We start from the raw sequence: 22,463 nt of genomic DNA, 5'->3' as shown, positions 1-22,463 counted from the left end.
CGGCATCAACTAGATTTTATTGGTGCTCGACATCAACTAGAACTTACTCGGCATCAATTGTCTTGCTCGACATCTACTAGAATTTGCTTTCACTCAGCTCTAACTGACTTTCTACTTGGCTTGCACTAACTTTTCTTGGCACCTACTATCCACTCGATTAAGCTTGGCAAATAAAATTTGTTTAACTTATTCTTTGAAAGTTTCTAGGTATAGCCAGCCATTTTGTAACCTTAAGTAGATCATCAATACATCATGTTATCACTGTCTTAACTGATCCTTGTACTTCATTACATAATCATAACTCAACCTTTCCTCTAGGTGCTTTTGTTACATCTTATTGATCAAATCCTCCTCATCAATCAACTATGTGATAGTACTTGAATCTTATAAGTAATAGTCTTACTAGCAAATAATAAGTTTGATGTCAATGAGAAAATAATGATTGAAACACATAGTCTTCTTCAACAATCTAATTCTTAATAATACTCTTTTCAAATGATCTTTTTAATCAAATATCAACAAAAAGAAATAACACAAATTAAGAGAGAAAAATATGGGGTTCTTATTATTGCTGCAAATGTAAAATTACAAAATTACAATATGCTAACCCACATGAGTGTTGTCCTTACAACAGTCTGCAAGACAGAGATACAACTAATACCCAGGTCTCCCCTAGATAACCTATGGGCCTTCCTTATATAGGCATTTTTCACCACTTAGGAAGGTTTTGGACACTAAGCCCTAATCCTCTAGGTTGAGTAACCTCATATCATATTATTTTATTGTACTTTATTATATAGGATCACTCAAGAAAACTTGTAGACTACATTTTCAAATGGGTTCACTTCTGGAGACCATAACTAGCAAACCATTAACTTGATTGGCTATTATAATCCCATTTTAGAATCATCAAATAAAGATCTACAACATCTTACTATGTAAGCATCTATCAATTGCATTAATAACTTATTTTGGAGCTATTTAGGCCTTCATCACTAGATTTGAAGTTTGGATAGCCAATATTCATACCAAAAATCCTACAATAGCTACACTAATACATATGATATGACAATAAAACTCATCTAGCAGGCTGATATGTCCAAGATAAACCTCCACATATGAGATTAGAATAATATGAACACATAATAACAACTTACTAAAATTAGTAATCTTCCACAAATAGCAACTTTGCATAGGAATAACCCTTAATAGAAACACAAAGCTAAAAAACTAGAAGTAGAAATATTTTTGGGTGATGCAAGATTGCCCTTACACCTAGGATGTTCCTGCATCAAATAATTAGTGTAATTTGAGAAGTGACCTTTCACATCTTAGGCATTCAAAGGAAAACCAAGATGGCCGACCTCCTTCCATGCTAGCCATGATAAATCCTCCACTAGCTTTCTTTTCCATTTGACCAGACACTCTTCATAGGTTTCATTCCTTATGCTTCTTCCAACATGACTATCTAATATCTTGTCAATATGCTTTGTAGCTAAAGTAGATGCCTAAATACTCCATTGTGCTTCTGCAACTTCATCTCCATCACCTCCCTCATAATATTCTTTCAAATTTAACATGTTGAATATTTGTGAAATATTTAGTTCAACTGGCAACACCACTTCATAGGCATTTCTAGAATCATGTTTTTTTAGTATTTTGCATGGTTTGAACTTCTTCATTTTTAGCTTATTAAATGTACTCACTAGAATTCTCTCCTTCCTGAAATGAACCATGACTTCATCTCTAATCTAAAATTATTTATACCTTTTTTTTCTCATCTACCTTAGCCTTATACTATGTATTCATCCTTATAATGTGCTTCCTCACCTCTTCATGGATGTTCATCAAATGTTTAGCAAAATCCTCTACTTCAATAGTTCTCATCTCTTCTTTATCCAAATGCCTTAACTCAGAAACATTTTTGGGACTGCTCCCATATACAATTTGGAATGGTGATTTACTAGTACTCTTGTTGATAGAATTATTATATGCAAATTATGCCTATGGTAAAAGAAGATCCCAACCTTTTGGTTTATCTCCAACCAAACCTCTCTACAAATTCCCCAAACCCTGATTCACAACTTATGTTTTTCCACCGGTTTATGGATGTGTAGACACCAAAAATTGTTCATTTGAGCTAAAATGCCCTTATCTTGACCAATTAAATTGATATTTATTATTTATTTAATTTTAGCCTTATCCTACCTTTAATTAAATAAATTTACATTTATTTAATCACATTCATCTGTATCCCCTATCCTTGATTTAAATAAATTTACATTTATTTAATTCTAGCCAATTTTCCCTCATCCTACTTGCATCTTAATCCTTCATTTAATTAAGTAAATTATTTATTTTACTTAATTAATCCCTTTTAATTCCACTTGGAATTAAATATTATATTTAATTCTATTTGAGCACATGGGTTCTAACTTTGACCTTCACCTAACCTCACTTTCCTAACCTAACCCATCCTTTTAACCTAGGTCAATTCACTTACCCACTAGTTAATCCTAGTTTCCCATCTAATCATATCCTTAATCATTTGTACAATCCTAATAAAAGTATTAGCAAACCCTAGTCAATATAACGTGTGACTCTTACACACTTACACATTTGTCCCCCTTCACATGTGAACCAAAGTTGGTCACACATGTGTGAAAAACCTTGAGTCTCCAAACCTCTTACACATGTCATTGACCCATCACATCAAAGGTTGCTCACACATGTGTGGGCATCTTTTTCCCTTTGAATGGTCAAAACCCTAATCCACATGGAGTCCACTTGGCCTCCACCTTACTAACACCTCATTGATCATGAGGAATCATATCCCTTCATCTCATTTTGAATCTCAACCATCCATTTCATTTTATTTCCTATAAAAGAAGAACGATCTCTTCATTTCCATAAGCACTCTTCAGCCCATTGTTATGTTGTAGGATTTGTGAGAAACCACATTCCAACAATAACAACATCATATACACATGTTATTTTGGAGGTTTCCATTTTCATAAGTTGTGTTGAATATACTTTAGATTTATTTCTTATTTTATTTCTTCACACTTGTTTGCATGCTTCTCCATATCACTTATATTTGAGGTTTGCATGAAAATGTAGAAATGTTCTTTAGTTGCTTATTTTTTATTCCTTAGTTACATTTTATGAAATACATGATGATGAGATGAACCAAACTTAAAATATGTCTTCAACTTCTTCCACAATGTATGCTAGAAATACCCAAGAAACTTGGTATCCCGATATGAAACTATACTCTTTGGAAGACCATGTAGCCTCACCACTTCTTTGAAAAAAACTCCACTACATGAATAACATCACTAGTCTTCTTGTAGGGAATGAAATTTGTCATTTTTGAAAATTTTTTAACCACCACAAATATTGAATCATGCCCTCATTGTGTCCTTGGTAAACCAAAAATGAAATCCATGTTGACATCTTCCGATGGATTGTTGGGTCCAGGTAATGGCTGATATAACCCCATATTTTGCTTCACTTCTTTCACCATCTGACATACCTTGTAAAAACTTCTTGACATCTTGTTGTAGTTGTGGCCAATAATAATTCTTAGCAACCAAAGCAATGTTTTTGTCTCTACCAAAGTGTTGAACAAATCCTCCACTATGCTTCTCCTTAACAAGGTTCTCTCTCATAGAACTTCTGGGAATGCACAACTGAATTCCCTAAAACAACATATCATCTTGGATTATGAAATCCAAGCACTTTGTCCTATCAAGTGTAACAAGTTATGTACAATATTTCCAAGCTTCAAAAAAATTAGGATCCTCCAAATACAAATTCTTGAGTTCCTTAAACCCAATCACCTCAATCTTCATCTCTTTCAACAAAATTTGTCTTCTACTAAGCATATGTAATCATGTTAGACTTCAATTTTTTTTTTAACTCTACAAAAACTCAACCCACTTCAAATGCCTTCAATTCAATTTTTATTGACTATTCAAATATTTCAAAATGTGATGATCAAAATAAAAAAAAAAACTCCTTAGGAAGAAGATAGTGTCTCCACTTCTTCAATGCTTGAACTATAGCTTAGAATTCGTGATCATAAATATAATATTTTCTTTTGGCATCATTCAATTTCTCACTCGAATAAGCAAAAGGTCTACCTTCTTGGCTCAAATTAGCTCCTATTGTAGTACCACTATCATCATAGTCTACTTGAAACACCTTATTAAAATCTAGAAGTGCTAAAACACTCTACTCTGTAATTTTCTATTTCAACAAATTAAAACTCTTGTCTGCCCCTACAATCCACTTAAATTCTTACTTATCCTATCTCATTGTTTCAGTCAAGGGTCAAAAAATAATGCTAAACCCTCTGATAAAATCTTTGTAAAAACTAACCAGTCCATGAAAATATCTTGGCTTTGTTGCACTCCTTGGAGTAGGCCATTGGAGGATATCATCCACTTTTTTAGGGTCCATTTTCAAACCTTTTTTTGATACTACAAATCTCAAGTACACCAACTTCTTCTGCACAAAAGTGCACTTCTTCAAATTTATTAGCAACATTTCCTCCCTCAACTTATTAAACACCTTATGAATGTGCATCAAATGCTCCTCCAATGCCTTACTAAAGATCAAAACATCATCTAGGTAAAAAATAACAAACTTCACCAAAAATTCATTTAGTACCTCATTCATGAGCCTCATGAAAGTGCTTGGTGCATTGGTTAGCCCAAAAGGCACAGATAACCACTTGTACAATCCTTCCCTTTCCTTGAAGGCGGTCTTCCATTCATCTCCTTCTCTAATATGAATTTGATTATACCCACTCTTCAGATCTATCTTTGTGAAATACACAACTCCACCCAACCATTCCATAATATCATTCATCTGCGATAATGGAAATATGTATTTGATTGTGATCTTATTGATAGCTCATGAATCTATACACATCCTCCATTCTCCATTATTCTTAGTTGTTAATACTACTAGTACAACACATGGACTTAGACTTGTTGAGTTGTTGTTTTGCATGATGCTTAATGGAAGGAATCCTTTCAAACTCCTCTCTTGAAAAGTCAATCTTGGGAATAAACTCCAAGGTTTCAGGCAATCTTGTGACCTACTAGAATTTTCTCAGTTGAAGATAAATATTTTTGTTCATGAGGATGCCTTTTCTAGTTTGAATGATCTCAGACAAGATGTAGAATTTGTTCACAACTTCAAAATAAACACACCAAAGAACTATATTTTTTTATTTTTCTATTTTATATGAATGCAATCTAACAATGTATCTAGTATGAATTCCTATTTTGACAAGGGGTTAGTAAAGAAAACAAAAAGAAATTTAAAGAAAATAATGTGAAAGTAAAATGCTAATGGACATAAGCTATAGAAACAACATGTCTACGAATTAAGCTTTCGAAGAAATTGGTAGGTAACTAATGAAAGTAGGAGTAGTGCTTCCCTGATTCCATTGATGCAATCATTGATGGGAAATGTAGTAACCATATGATATTTCACTCTTCATCAAATTGCAAGGCCATGAAAAGTATGCTCATGTGAGACAAAAATTTATGTAGGCACAATTTGGTGATTTCTTCTCTAGCTAGATATGTCAGCAAAATTTGTAAAATCATAGCAAACACCAATATTAAAAGATCACACAACCAAAAATAACACAATAAACTTTTGGCTCAATCACAATTCCATGAAAATAAATTCACAAAAATATGACACATTTAGGCAAGAATCACTATGCTCCAAATGTGAGGACCAAAAGCATAATATTATTGTAAAATAATGGCAGCCTAGATTACATATTATAATCCCATATTTATAAGAAATACTCTCCTCAATTTTTTTTGAGAGTGAGAGATATCTTCATTCAATCATTTCCTTCTAAATTAATAAAATAAACTAATTATATACAAGCTAACTATCTAACTGGTTCTTAGTAGGACTCCTTCCATTTTTATATCATTGATTGGATGCATGAGCCTTTACATGTCATAAAACAAAGAAATAATGAGAAAATAAGAAGAAGAGAGACTTCATTTGATGTATAAGTTTCTAGAAGTGTCAAAAATAGAAGCTAATCCTTCAGTGGGCATCTATCAAATTAAATCGTTGTCAGAATGTGTTTCCTATGCATGGAAAGCTCTAAATTTGGAACTAGCAGTTAACTATCAGCGCACCTCTGGAAAAGCACACCTTTGAAGAAGTGCATAACGCAGCTGCACACCTCTAACTTCTTCAAAATTATTCCAACACCTTGTAACCAAAAGGTGCACCAGTGCACCAACACACCTCAAAGGTCCAAAATTGTAAAATTTTACTAAGTGTCAAAAATGAAATTTTGGCTTCTAGGTTTTGTCCCCCTTTATACCAGAGCTATGTCTGGATGCTTGCCCTTGAATTTCTCAATAATCTTAGTGATTTTTTCCATATCTAGTAAATCTAAAGCATTATACTTATCCTTGACCTTCTACCTATAGTTGTCTACCTCAATATAGGTCTCAACAAAATCCCTGAGTTTAGTATCCATCTCTAGCAAGGCTTCTTCTATCTTAAATACCTATTGGATATCTTCATCACTGGAAACCTCATAAAAAATCTTCTTAAATTTCTGTACTACTTCCTCAACCGATATCAATTTTTCCCATGCATCATCTTCAAAAATGTCGAGACATGCATCACTCTAACATTTCTTTGCTTCCAAAATCTGCTCTCAGGCTTGGTCCTTGAGCCGGTGCATCTTTGAATGTAATGACTCCATTACTTTATTACTATCCACTATCTTTTTTATCTAATCATTAATTAAATCTAACTCTTTTGCAATATATACATCCATGAGCATTTTATATCTCTGGCCTTTTATCACTTGTAGCACTTGTAAATCCTTTCTCCATGCATGTAACTCATCCATAATACTAAAATTTTGTTTCAAAATTGCTACCATTTTATCCACATTTTCCTGCATAGCATGAAGTAGCTTCAAATTTCCTTGGATGATGAGAACACCTTTCTCCTCAAAATTTTCTTGCCATTGTTGATAGGCATTCAAAAATGGATCTAAGTGTACTCCTCCCCCATTTCTTCTCTCAAGTGTAGCACTCAAAGTCTCCTTAGGGTGTTTAGGATCCAAGGGACCAACAACTTTAGATAAATATCCCTTTAGGATTTCATTTTGCCTTCAAAGTGTTATTAATTCTACCCCTTCCTGTTCCAAACTCCTGAATACCTCCTTCATCCTCATTGTGACCATCAACTTGGCTATATATAATGTAGGGTTTCCAAGAATAGCCTCTTTGATTTGATAATTTTGTGGATCCAAATCTTCTATTTCTAAATTAAGAGGAGGAATAGCCACTTATGCAAATAAATCTTGGTTATGATCACTGTTAATAAACATCAATGCTCTTGCTTCTTTTTATGGGGACTTAGGTTTCCTTAGAACCTCAATCAACTCTATCATATCTTCTTCATCAACATTGAATTGTTGTCTTTTACTCCTTATCATTTCTTTTCATAAACATCTTGGGATGTGTTCCATTGAAGGCCTACCCTTTGATGATGAAGGAGTTTATTTTGCTATCCCTTTTCCCTTATCACTCCTCTGTGGAGGTTTCTCTCTTTGTGATGGCTCTCCCTCTATAGCCTTGGTTTTGGTAGAGCTCGCAGTTCTTACCTCTATGTCTTGGGAGGCTTCTTGAAGATATTCAACCATTTGTCCTTCTCTAGAAACTTCATCGGTTGACACTTGTTGTGGCTCTTCCTCTTGTTTTTTTAAAACTAGTTCTTCTTCCATACTTGGTGGTAGAGGAGTAGTAGAACCTTTATCAACTGTGACTTGTAATGGGGATGGAAGAGTTATGTCAGGAACTTGTGACTTTGGTGGCATTTGGGTCCAATCTTCCTGTTGGGGTTCATTAGTTGGTGTATCTTGTATCTTGTCCCCAACTAATTTGGTTCCCATCGGCATGAATTGAAAATATGACATCTCAAAGACATCAGTGCCCTCTACATCTTGCTTACCAATCCATTTCTGCATTTCATCCTCTGATGTGGTTGTTTGCAAAGGTTCTTCTGGGATTGGTGGTAGTGTAGCAGTGGAACTTCTTCTCCTTTCCTATTCCATGGCTCTTGCTAGTCAGGTTCTTCTATTGAAAAGTACATTATTTGTATCATCCTCTTCTTCATCTTCCTCAAGAATAGGTTCTAGGATTGATGGGATAGGGACTACTTTTTGGATCACCCTTTGCCTTTTCTTAACAGGAGTCTTGATCTTTCTTCCTTTCTTAAGCACAGTAGGGGATGCTTGTTCTATCTGTTGAGGTAGAGAGACCTTTTGAATCTCAACTTCTATCTCTGTTTGGCTAGGTGTAGTAGCTGGTGGCAATTGCGGGTCAACCTAAACTTGTGATGCCCCAATATCCTTTGGCCCTTGTACATTTACTCCTTCTTACTATGGGGGTGCCGAGATTTCACCCTCTTTTGGCTCGACTCTCTAGGGAGAATTCCTCTTTCTTTTACCCTTTCCTCTTCACTCTTGAGGCTAATAGTATCCAACTGGTCTATCAAGTTTCACACCATTTTGGGTCTTATTGGTGACTGAGTTGTAAAGGTAGGGATGGTGACTTCCTTCCCTCTACCTTTGGTCAAGCGGGCTTGTGCATTGAAGATTACTATTTCAGGTATTGGATCAAGTTTAAATGGTTTCTTGATCCAATCTTGCATCATTTTAATGATGTGCCTCATCCTATGGTTAATGTTAGAATTCTCTTCTCTGTCAACCTCAACATTGACTATGGGTTGTTCCCCAATTTTTTCTATGTTGAACAAAGGATCAAGCAGCTCCCTTGAGTCTTGTTACAATATCTTCAATGGAATCTTTATTTTAAGGCCTTTTCTACCAAGTACAAAGCCATCCTACAATAATCCCTTATCTAGACATTGTAGTCATTTGTAGTGTTCATCCAATGATCCTCAATGGCTTCTTCATGTTGAAATGTCTTCCCTGCTAGATACTATACTTTCTTGATATTAATCAAACATGGCCTTGGAGAATTGTACTCTTCTAAGGGATATTGATCCCATTCACATTCAAAAGATGAAATATCTTGTTTCTAAAGTACTCGAAAAGGTCCTATAGTTAGAGGCCACGTCCAACAATATTTATGTTGTTTTCTAAACTTTGTCCTATGTAGACACAACTTGTTGAGAAATCTCCAAGAGGACGAGTCTATCACAAGGGTACCTCAGAAGCTTCTTTGAGTTGACAGTGGTACCAACTACTCTTAGATATTTAAATGTTTTTAATTGAATGTAGTATGCTCTGAGTACCATTATCTATGCCATAGCATCATCTGATAATTTCTTCGCATAATCTCCTTCTCTGAATCTAATATCGAAAATATGAAGGCATCATTAACTATTCTATACTCTAATTAGAGTTTTTCTAGAATTTGATTGTGTCTATATTTTTTTAGCATCAACATTTTAGATCATACATAGTGATCCATCATCAGGATGAACAGTGATTCTCTTGCTCTTCATCCTGATGATGGATCACTATGTGTGATCCAAAACGTTGATGCTAAAAAAACATAGACACAATCAAATTCCAAAAAAACTCTGATTATTGTTAATGGATTGTGGAAATAAAATAACACTAATTCTATACTCCTTACTCTACTTCAAGAGTCTCTTCTTTACCAATTAAGGGTAGATGATATATCGCCATGCATTAAGATCTTGCGTGCTACCCCTCTTGTACAACCCTGGATAGTCTATCGCCCTTGTAGCTAACAAGTACACTAAATATGATGTCACATAGAACTTCCTTTTGTTATTTACCACCTCGAACTGTTCACATAAATTTTCACTCAAAGTAGAGGCCCAATCAAGTGGCATCTTTGTCATCTTGATGGTCTCGATAAAATGCACCATAAAGATATTCAAATGTGCAGCTGCTGGCAAACCCATAACCCTACTTAAAAGTATAATCGAGTATCCAATGTCTTCTTTCATATATCCTCTAGTCATGTCAACTTTACCAATATTCTTTCTCATAGGAGTCTTCTCTATAAGGTAAGATGATTGAATGATCTTAGAGGCTTCCTCAGTATGCTCTTGGTACCACCTTTCTACTTGTTCATAGGTAAGCTTGATAAATTGATCTATATGTGGGAGATGAAATACCTTCTCAACGTTGTCGAGTCAGAGAGCAAGGGAAATTTTCCTAGTTATACTCTTCATAACCCTCTCCTTAGGGACAAAGTGTTCTGCAAGTGTCATTATGAGCTCTGAAGATTGTACCAACATTGGGTGCAAAGTTGCATTCACCAGCCTTAATCGGATCAACACCAAGACCATAGAAAACCTCTCAATAGATTTGTTAGAAATATTTAGGAATTCCCCCAAGTCAGTATGCCCCAAGTCAGTATCTTTGATCACTGAGTAATCATCTTGGAACCTTGACTTTGGAGGAATGCCCTAGAACTTGAATACAACTAGTTTTGGTGCCATTTTTCTCAACAAGGGAGCTTGATGAAGATGCCATAATATATGCACAAAAGATGCCTATTAGTTTGCAATTAAGGAAAGAATGAATTAATTATGTCTTAAAACTGACTTGGACAAAACCTAAAAAACTAATTTCTTGTAAAAACATGAAAAACCTAGTTTGAAATCCTTAAATGCAAAAAAATAATAAATGGGTGCGATTGGCACACTTGATAGGTGTGCTTGGTGTGCCTATTTTTGGAAAAGTTATTAAAGGGAAGGTGCACTAATGCACACCTTATGATTTGATTAGGCTTTTCTTTTTTAAGTTTTCAAAGATTAAATGCTTAGATGGGGTTGCATAGTAGTGCACCTAATTAGGTGGGCTACTACGCACCCTCATAAGGGTTTAGCCTTGTTTTTAATGTTTGTTTAAGTGTTTGAAGTTTGAGGGATGGTGTGCATCAGCCCACCTGAGGAGGTGTGCCGATGCACACCATAACTAATGTTTTGTGTGTGTGGTGTATAGTGTTAAGAAGAGTAAGAAAGGAGAGATGGAAGGCACACCAGATCTAGTGTGATGCTATGCTTGTAGAGAGTTGGTTGAGGTGTAAATGAGAGAAAAGAAAGTAAGTGGAGAAGGAAGGAGGGGGGATTTATATAGGCGCATGGACCCTTGGTGCTGCATAGTTACACAGCTATGCATCTATACAACACTAAGTGTGATATGCTTACCCTTTCTTTGGCACACTAGCACACCATATTAGGTGCACTGGTGTGCCCTTTAAGTTTTTCAAGTTTAAACTTATCCCTTTTGATGCTTTGATTTTCATCAGCACAATTTTTCTGCTAGGACCTGGAATGTGAACTAGGGGGGATAGGTAAGACCTCAAAATGACATAGACCTCAGACAGGGCCCCAAAGAGCCAAAAATTTAAAGTAGGGGTTCCCCATTTCCTTTCAAAAATGAGGCATGCATTGTTGAACCACAATAAGACCCTCTCAAATCAACCCCTTCTGTAATAATTCATGAACATATTTTTTTAACTCTTGACTTTCTAGTAGTGTCATTCTGTGTGTTTCCTTATTTGGAAAGCTGGCTCCTAGAATCAAGTCCATCTAGTGATTGATCTTCCTCATTGGGGGAAATCCATCAGGTGCATTATCTAAAAAATTAGTATCTAGAAACTCTTCCAAAAAATCTACAACTTCTATAGGTACCTCATCTACATCTTCGTGACCATCTTCTAGAAATATGTCAAAACACATTGCTCACACCTCATACCCTTGAGAAACTACTTTTCATGAAAAAAACATATTCTGACAATACTATATACCTTTTCTTCTTTCTTCTTCAATGGCTTCAACTTATGTTCACTCCATCCATTGTCAGAGTGCATATATTTGCATGCCCATCATGTACAACATGCCTATAGAATTTCCACAACCTACCCAACAATATATGATATATGTCTATAGGTATGATATCACAAAGCACCTTATCTTGGTAGCTTCCAATCTTGAACTTCACTATGCAATTCTCATTGACCATGACTTTGTGGTTATCCTACACCCAAGCAATATGATATGGACATGGATGTTTCTACATCTTGAGATCTAACTTTGTGACCATATTTTCTGACACCATATTGTTAGTACTTCCACCATTAATGGTCACATCATAAAACTTATCTTTACATTTTTACCTAGTGTGAAACAAGCTCCTTTTTTAACTAGGTTCATTCTCACCACTCATAAAGACTATTTTGTTAACTAGGACTTCTCCTCTTTCAACATCTTCAGAATGTGAGGATTTGGAATATTCATCAACATGCACAACTCTAGCTCGACCTTCACTTCTTCTATTAGTTCTTCCTTTGCACCGAGGACACTCAAATGCCTTATGCCCCTCTTCTCCATAGTAAAAATAGATTTCACAAAAAACCTCCTCTAATAGATCCTTTCCCTCTTCCTCCTCCTCTCTAATTTATATTATTTTAATCATGGAAATGGTTGGAATTACTTCCTCTTTTATTTTGGATACTAATGCTAGCCTCATCCTCTTCTTTTGATCATCATTTTGGCCTCCATAAGATCATTCACTAGATCTTTTGTGATGACCTCTTTCACTATTTTTTATTATCAAACTTCTTGTTCATCTTTTCCTTAGCTCTTAGGGAAAAATGGTCAATTCCTCTTGAATACTTGGCCTCAACCCACTAAGTTAATGAGAAAATTTCTCCTTGTTAGCTTCTATATGACCTGTTATGATGAGAACTTGGTAGAATTCCTTGGTATACTCCTGAATATATCTTCTTGCTTGCTTCAACCCTTGCATTTTCTTTAGAAAATCAAGCTCATAATCCACGAGAATGAATGCCGATTCAATCTGGCTATAATTTGGTCCCATCTTGTGACTAAATAGTAATATGTGACTAAACTTAGGCATGCGACTAATAGAATTAAATATCCAAATATTTATAACACTACTAAATTTCCTACTAAACAATTTTAGTCACTTATTTGATCATTGATTTTGATCATTGATTAAATGGTATATATTGTGGTATATTGAGTGTTATATTTAGTAGTATATTTAAATATGTGACTAGTCACACATTTAGTAGTATATTTAATCATGTGGCTGGTCACATATTTATTAATTGATTTAGCAGTATCTTTAATTTTGTGGTTGGTCACATATTTAATAGTTGATTTAGTATTATATTTAATTGTGTGGTTAGTCACATATTTAATAGTTAATCTAGTAGTTGATTTAGTAGTTGAATTAATTATGTGGTTAGACACATATTTAGTAGTATTGAATAAGTCAAGTGCTTATTAATTTATTAATACCATGAGTTTAATAATGTAAAATAACATAATATTAAACTTGAACTAAGTCATAAAAGAAAATAAAAAGCATTACATATATGAACAAGCTTATACAATATGCTAGAACTTCTAGAATAAGATTGATGGAGTATTATAATTATGATATATAAATAGAATCTAAAATACACAAACTTAATTCAAATATATATATAATTTAAATCATATAGTATAGATGTAATTTAATCAAAATTATGAAGTTGTTTGAAGAGTTTTGAACTCCTTGAAAAACACCATGATCACTAAAATCCTTAAATAACATTCAAAATATTGCATAAAAAGTAGTATTGCAAGAATATATGTCTAACAATATGTAATATATGATAAAAATGTTTAATTATGATATTTTTTGTAAATACTTCATTGGCCATCGTGTGAAGGTCTCCACTTTCTCTTTCAGGTGAATGGCTCTGATGTAATGTTAGGTAGTTTGCTTCCTTAGTCCTTACTTTCTCAAGGACTTACTTAGGCTTTCCCTTAGCCTATTATGGGTTCCTTTAGTGCCCTAATCTCTAGAGGATCTCTATACTATCCTCTAACTACTCACTACCTAATTACACCCAAGTGCCTTTGCAAGCTGACTTGCCAACTTCATTTCTTAGTATTTCTTGATCATTCCCTCAACAATTTTTTTTATGAGACCTTCTAGCATATGGTCACAAAACTCACCCCTCCTCCTTCTTTAGCTCTTAGTTTTAAGTATACCTCACATTCAAATCCTAAAACATTCCCACCAATACAGTGATTGCCTAACCAAGTATCAATGACTTGCCTAGGGCATCACATTTGAATTTCTCACCCAACTCTCTAGGGCCCCAAAAAAACTATGCACATTATGTACATTGGTTCCACTCCCATTTCCCTTAAAACCATGAAGAACACATGGTAGGCACTCATGGGGGAACCATTCTTGCAAAGATGGTCAAAACTAGACCAACACACAAAATATTTACATATTAATTTCAAACCTACTTAAATAAATACCGTCAAACTTGCAATCTAAATGGAAAAGTATTGTAATAACATGACCAATAAGCACCCAACAAAAAAATGAGTATTTCAATTCATTAGTCCATACATGAAATCAAGAAACTCTAAAACTATTAAAAAGTGGACAGTAATTCATGGATCCACATGTACAAAATTACAGATTATAACTCGCAACCCTGCATTAGAAATGCCATCGGGTTTTTATACATTTTCCTAGCTCATCCACTTCCTCCACATTTCCCTAAGATTAGGTAAAACTAAATTTTTCAACTGCTTGTCAGTTCTTCAACTATTTTTTCTTCATTTACTTGCTCTCATGTACTTCTAGAAATATTTCCCTGATGACATAAGCATTTATTACAACCTTACAATCAATCCTTTAACTTTAGTGGCAATGATGCAATCCACGGTTAGCCATGTGTCATCTTTCTAGAACACCCTAATTGTGGTCATCTTGTATCCAAGCAAAATGATATGGATGTGAGTGTTTCTACATCTTGAGATTTAACTTTTTGACCATATTTTCTAGCAAAAAATTGTTAGTACTTTCACCATTAATGATTATATCACAACACTTATCTTTACATTTGCACCTAGTGTGAAATAAGCTCCTCCTTTGACTTGGTTCATGCTCAGCACTCAGCAAAACTCTTCTGTTAACTAGGACTTCTCCTCTTTCAAAATCTTTAGAATGTGAAGATTTGGAATCTTCATCAACAGGCACATCACTAGCCTGGCCTTCACTTCTTCTACTAGTCCTTCCTTGGCATTGAGGACACTCAAATTCCTTATGCCCTTCTTCTCCACAATGAAAATAGGTTTAAAAAAAAACCTCCTCTACTAGATCCTTTCCCTCTTCCTCTTCCTCTCTAATTTCTATTATTTTGATCATGGAAATGATTGGAATTGTTTCCTCTTTTGTTTTGGTTGCTACTGCTAGCCTCATCCTTCTTCTTTTGACCATCATTTTGACCTCCATAAGAGTGTCTTCTAGAACTTGTAATGCCCCTCGAAGGGATCCAAAGAATTTTACTAAGTTTACCAAACAATTTTTTTTTTTAAAACATGAAAGTAAAACCATTTACATCATTCACACAATAGCGGAAGCAATAACAATACAATTGAAAGTAAACATTACATACATAAAAAGTTACATTCTTTAAAGATTCCTTAATGTTGAATTACATCTAAATCAACCATTCATCTAACATCACATTCTTAGCAATGTTACATCCAATGTACTTAAACAATATACAAGTGTCCTTTTAGTAATTACATTTTAGATTATTCAATCATCCTCTGTACATGTCACAGAATATGAAAAGCCTAAAACAATAAACATCCATGTAAATAAAGTACATCATCATCCAATATTAATCCATGAGGCAATTAAAGTAAATGAAACCATATATCATACATGATACATCATCATCATAAAAAGATATAAACATCCATTATAAGAGATAACCATATATCACAAACATAAATAACTAAGTGCACGGTTCCTCCCAACCGTAAATAGCATCATTAGACCATCATGGATCCTAGCCATCCCTCCATGCGTAACATTCCAAAGCATCGAAGAGATCATCGATATTAACATAGTAGGAATGTCACTCTTAAAACATCCTACTAACATGTAAAGTAAAGCATAGGATACCATCATCTAACATATGCAAATCATCAATATAAGAAACATACCAATAAATACAACCATCATAGGGTATATCATCTATCATAATGATCCAAGCATAGAATGAAGATAAATACCAACAAAAAATACTCCAGCCACAGTGTCTCAGACGGATCTCAAATGATAAGAGTGGAAAAACACTACCACCTGACCGTGTGGAACTTAAGTGGTCCACTCCCACCGTGCTGAGGAGATAATCTCAAGTCCCAAACAGGATATCAAAACCACATAGCATAAATCTCTATAAGTCCAAGAATTCTAAAAGTATAATAACTCAAAGGTTCCAATCACAAAACTGACATCTAATTCCCAGAGGCACAACAATGACATGTAGGAAACCTACTATGCAAGCAGGAAAGTGTCATCGCATTTATCACGTACAAGTTACCCTGGCAGTTAGCTAAACTCCATGGGTCCATACTAATATCATGCGGCCACTAGTATCCTCTCATACTGATGAGGCATACTACGGAATGCACAGTCGCAACCATGCGTTCTCACTACTCCCATCCTAGCTTGTACAAGCGCTCAAGGCATGGGTGAGAACCAAAACAATTATCTTTTTAGGTTCATTTAATCTCCATTTAGTGTGTAAATGTTATCACTTATTAACAAAACTTACAATGAGTTACCCTGGCAGCCACTTAGGGCCTCGGCCCCCATTGCAAGCCACTTCCCGACACTACAAGTAGATTACCTACCCTAAGCTCATGGAATCATAAAATCACCACAGTCTTGTACAAGCGACTGTAAAGAAAATCCAAAAGATATTCCATAAAAAGAATCATCAAATAACCATGATAAAAGCATCAAATATCCATAATAAGAATCATCAAATCTCCAAGATAAGAATCATCAAATCTCCATGAGCATCTGAAAAGCATCCATAGAAAATCATGACCACAACAGTTCTCTATTGGCAACTGAAGGCATCACTGATAATCATAAGTATCAATTGGTTCTCAATAACCAAAATATATCTCAAGATAAATCACAATATCCATTGGTTCTCAACAAGCAACTAAGAATATCTCAAAATCATACTGATCGAAGACTCCAAAATGGTTGAGTCAAGAAATAAATCAACATTTCAGTCCCATCATGGCAACTAGAAAATAATCCAAGGATAATTGATCGATGACTCAAAAATGATTAGCTCAAGTGTCTCATACACATACATCTCAGCTTCACACATGAAGACTGATGAACAATAACAATCAGTAATTACAAACATTTCATAGAGCATATGATCACATTACCATGGTTGGGCTTCTAAAGATCGAGACCAAATAAAATCAACATGCCATCACATCTCATAACCCCTGAGCCTCTGGTAACAACCTAAGACTAGTCAACACTAGTCAACCCAAAACCCAAAACAAGAAGCATATAGAATACACGATGCAAACACATGTTTTGGTTTTGCTATCTTACATAGTTGAATAATATGTAGAGTTTCATTTTCCATTTTCAAGTGTAGGGGTTTCAGTTTTCATTTTCAAGTATATTTCAAATGTCTAAGTTTCATCATTTGACCTACAAGTCAACCCAATTGTTCCCCGATAGCATTATCCTTCCATTATTAAGAATTACATTCTAAGAATAACTTAAGGATAAGTATTTACTTATTAGCCTTTAATTAAATTGATCTCTTGATTTAATGATGATCCATATTCTAATTGATTAACTCTTCTTTAAGGTCACTTCAACTTTTAACATAACTCAAGGATCATTATTCATTAAATTATAAGAGAAACAATTATCATTCTTCGAATAGGAGATTATAACTTAATTAAAATGATCAACTTGATCAATCAATTAACATAGGTACACCATCCATGACCTATTAACATTCTAATAGTCTTCAATTAGAAACATAATTAAGTATTACTAAAGCTTGAGTCTTTTAAGTCAATCGTTATCATCATTGATATCTAAAGTCATAAGACTTATCAACTTCAATATAGATAATCTACAATCTCGTTAAAAGAATTATATCAAATAAATCTCTGTTACATAACTTAATTATTAATTAAATCCAATTAACTCTAGTTAATTGATTTAGTTAATAACTTCACAACCAAACCATCAACCCAATGAATATTAGTTGACTAATAACTAAAAGTCAGCCATACACAAATATTCATGTTCTTAGTTCAATAATAATAACTGGTTAATATTTAATAATAGATCACATTCATCATGATAATCATTTCAAGTTAAAACTCTATCGCATATAATCATATTGTCAACTCAATGAACATTAATTGATTAAAATCAATTATAATCCAAATCCAAAAACTAATATCTTTTACAAAACATTAATCATTAAATAATCTTCACTAGATTAACTCTAATTGGATTAGTTGATAACTAATTAAACCATTTATACTATTATTTATTAATAGTTTGTTAGATCCAACCAACATTAATAAATAATAAACTCATCCAAACTATAGATAATCGATCTTAAAGAAACCTTACAAAACTTCATGAGTTAATATTTAACTAGCTCTTAACACCATTAAGGTATATCAATAATTTATTTAATAATGCATAACGTATTCAAATCATAGTAATGTTGTAACAATGACTCCTTGCCAATTATATCTTAATCCCACATCATTAAATTCCCTTATTTTAAATAATCCTCATTAAAAAAATAAAATATAAATTATCGTCTCTTAATTATTTAATATATATTAAATAATATTTAGTATACATTAAATAATTTTAAAGTCATCCATTAGACTTAATTTTCTAATCTCTCAATATTTGATATCTCTTTCCAATTAACCTATCATCGATAATCGTTACAATTAAAGTTAACTTAATTCTTTCATTTAAAACATTCTTATTAACCTTAATTAGGGTAAATGCTAATTAAGTAATTTGGTTAATTTAAAACCATATTATTTATTCTAAAATTTATTTAGTTTGAATATATATATATATATATATATAATATAATATAATACTTAACAATCAATAACATATAATACTAACAAATATAATTAACATACGAAATCAAATCCAATTCATATCATATTAAAAGAAACAAGTGTATGCGTCACTGTCATACGTACTGAGCCGTGCGATTGGCTGTGGCCGCAATCGGCCTTGCGATCACAGTCGTAGGTACGACTGCACCAAAGACCACCGCCGACGTGAGTAATAAAAGGGTGGGGTGGGAAGTACCCCCACCCTCCCATACACACACACACACACACACACACACACACACACACACACACACACACACACACATATATATATTGTTTTAAAAATGTTTATTAAAACATTTTTCTAATATGCGATTCAGTTCATATAATAACATTTTTCGACTGCGATTCGGATTTAACAAAGACATTTTTAAATATATGAATACATATGTATATGCAATATATATATATACATAAGATACTATTAACCACACAATGTTATAACAATAAATAATAAATAAATAAATAAATAAATAAATAAATATATATATATGTATATGTATATGTATATGTATATGTATATGTATATGTATATATATATATATATCTGTATACAGATTCATATATTTACAAAGAGGACATATAGTCCAAAATAGGCATCTCAATTCTATCAGTTAAGAATCTTCTTATAAAATAATTGTTCTCTAAATATGTCCATTAATCCATCTAATAGATCTGACTCTAAATTTCAATCTAGAATTTCCATTTCAAGCCTCTTTCCATTTTCAAATTCAAAACCTTGTCAGTCTAAATTCACAACTTTAATTTCGAACCCAAACCCGATTCAAATCTAATTTTTCTTTAATTTGGATCTAGGGTTTTTCTATTATTTTCTTCTCAACCAATAAAATATCTAAATTCCAATTTAATTGTACATTCAATCACAAAGAGTATTTAGACACATATAACAGACATGATGAAGACAAGAAGAGAAATAGTGCAAAGAGAATATGCGAATATCACGAGTGCACCTGGACACTGATGCTAATCCGCCATGCCTCAGAAGTCCATAGAAAATCCCTTCCTTCTCCATCATTCGCAATTACTCCAAGATCCAAGCCAACCGAATCCTCCAAGTGACTAGAAGTGCTAGAAGAAGCATAGAAACATGTAGAGACATATGAGCATATGAGCTTCTCCAATGCATGTAAGCTTTGAAGCTTCCATTTTAGCTTGAGTCTTGTAGCTTCCATTAAGCTTGTAGCTTGTAGCTTCCATTCAGCTTGTAGCTTTCATTAAGCTTGTAGCTTCCATTAAGCTTTCATTAAAGCTTGTCCCAAACACACTAGGATAGCCTCTATTTAAAGGCCTCTAAGATGCATCTAGAGTGTCTCTAGAAACAACTAGAAGATAAGCATGACAACCAAGCATGAGTCTTCTCCAACCTTCTAGATGAGTCTTAAGGTTGTAGACACCATGTGCTCAAATAAAATGCTAACTCCTAAGTGTAGACAACTAGTGCATTCTTAGAGTGCAAACTCCAGTGTTGTCTACATGACAACTCTCAAGAATTTTCCAACTCCTATGTGAGCAAATATTAAAATAATGCACATTAATTAATATAATATTTACTTTACTCTTTCCAATTTAATTAATTTATTTATTAAGTCTCATGCACTAACTTTAATAATTCCACTTTTCAATCTTAATATATTTATATTTTAATCACATGAGATTTAGAATCTTTTAATAATTTTAAATATATTTTCCACTTCTAAATTTCTTTTTCCAAAACTTAATTGCTAAAATATTTGTTAGCTTTAATAATAATATTATTTAATCATTTATTTAAAAATGAACTCTAAATATATTATTATTAAAATAAATATTGTCTCATTCAAATTTAAACTTTTAACTTTTTATTTTCAAATTTAATTATTTTATTTAATTAATTTCTCAATTGATTAAATAAAATAAATATTAAAATATCATATTAATTTTCCATTAAATTAAACCATTAATTAAATCTTTTAATTAGGCTTAATTAATAGAAAATACATCAAAGACTCATAAGGTAAAAATATGAAGACCCATCATAGCCAAAATACATACAAAATCAAACCAAGGGTTTATATCATGAATTACGTTATCTAACGTATTCAGAGGGTACTCAACTCAGATACTTGTCCTAATTTTTCAATTAGGACAAATGGCTTAAAGGGTTGGGATTTGGACTTAAGAATTTATCTCCCCTCTCTTATCATTGAGATAATGTGATAGGGTACGCTCATCCTGGCAATTCAGGGAAGTCGAGATATATACTAAACTAAATAGGAAATGGCAGGAAGTGATGCATCATGTAGATCTTGACTAACAGGTGACTACGACTCCCTTCCTTAACCACATCAAACACGCCATACAAAAGCAAACACACAAAGCAAACACGCACACCATACACATGCAAGTATGGGGTAAGTATCCATAAGAAAGAACATGTGATAATAAACCATCTAATCTAATCATCATCAATAATTGCGAACACTAAAAATAATTATCATACATACATGAAATGCAAAATTTAAGTAATCTCATCACATAATAAACTGAATCCATAGCACAATATCTGATAATCTCAAAAGAATGTTGCTAACCAACAACATGAGACTAGCTCTAAAAGAGTTTGACAATGTTAGCAAAAATGCGAACTAGGGGCAGGCACTACATCCACCCCCTCGAGATTAGGCTTACTCTTGGAAGCCTACAAGAATGAAAAACTAAGATACTCACTATGCGGGTCCCATTGATCCCTTTCCTTTTGTAGGGAAACATGATACCTTTGAGGATATTACAACACCTTTAGAGCAATATAATTCTGGTTTAATGGTAAACCAAAAACCATATCGATCCAACATTCATTCTTTTAACAATTACTAAAAATAGATCCCCTAATACATTCTAAACAAGAGCAACTTAATTCTTACAAAGATAATCAAGGGTATACTGCCTTAAAAGATACATGTTTTGCAACTAGAATGAGTTCCAATTTCCAATTTTGCCCAAGTTTAGGTTTAAGTAGAATTTTCAGTTTTGAAAGCTAAGTGTTGAAGCATGAAAAATATGCAAGTAACAGTTTTAAGTTCTGTTTTAGTTCACCTAGTTTCAAGTTTTCAGTTTGAAAGAGATACACATGATAGTTCAAAGTTTTCATTTTGTTAAACTAGCTAACAACTAGTGACATTCCAATATACCCAGAGCTCCCAATGTTGAAACTCTGGCTCTGATACCAAATGTAATGCCCCACCGAGGGATCCAAAGAATTTTACTAAGTTTACCAAACAATTTTTTTTTTTAAAACATGAAAGTAAAACCATTTACATCATTCACACAATAGCGGAAGTAATAACGATACAATTGAAAGTAAACATAACATACATAACAAGTTACATTCTTTAAAA

This window comes from Cupressus sempervirens, chromosome 5 (assembly GCF_028749045.1).
Source record: "Cupressus sempervirens isolate cs-2001-9-10 chromosome 5, ASM2874904v1, whole genome shotgun sequence".
NCBI lineage: Eukaryota > Viridiplantae > Streptophyta > Pinopsida > Cupressales > Cupressaceae > Cupressus > Cupressus sempervirens.
The sequence above is the reverse complement of the archived record's forward strand: the minus strand, read 5'-3'. Positions refer to the sequence as shown.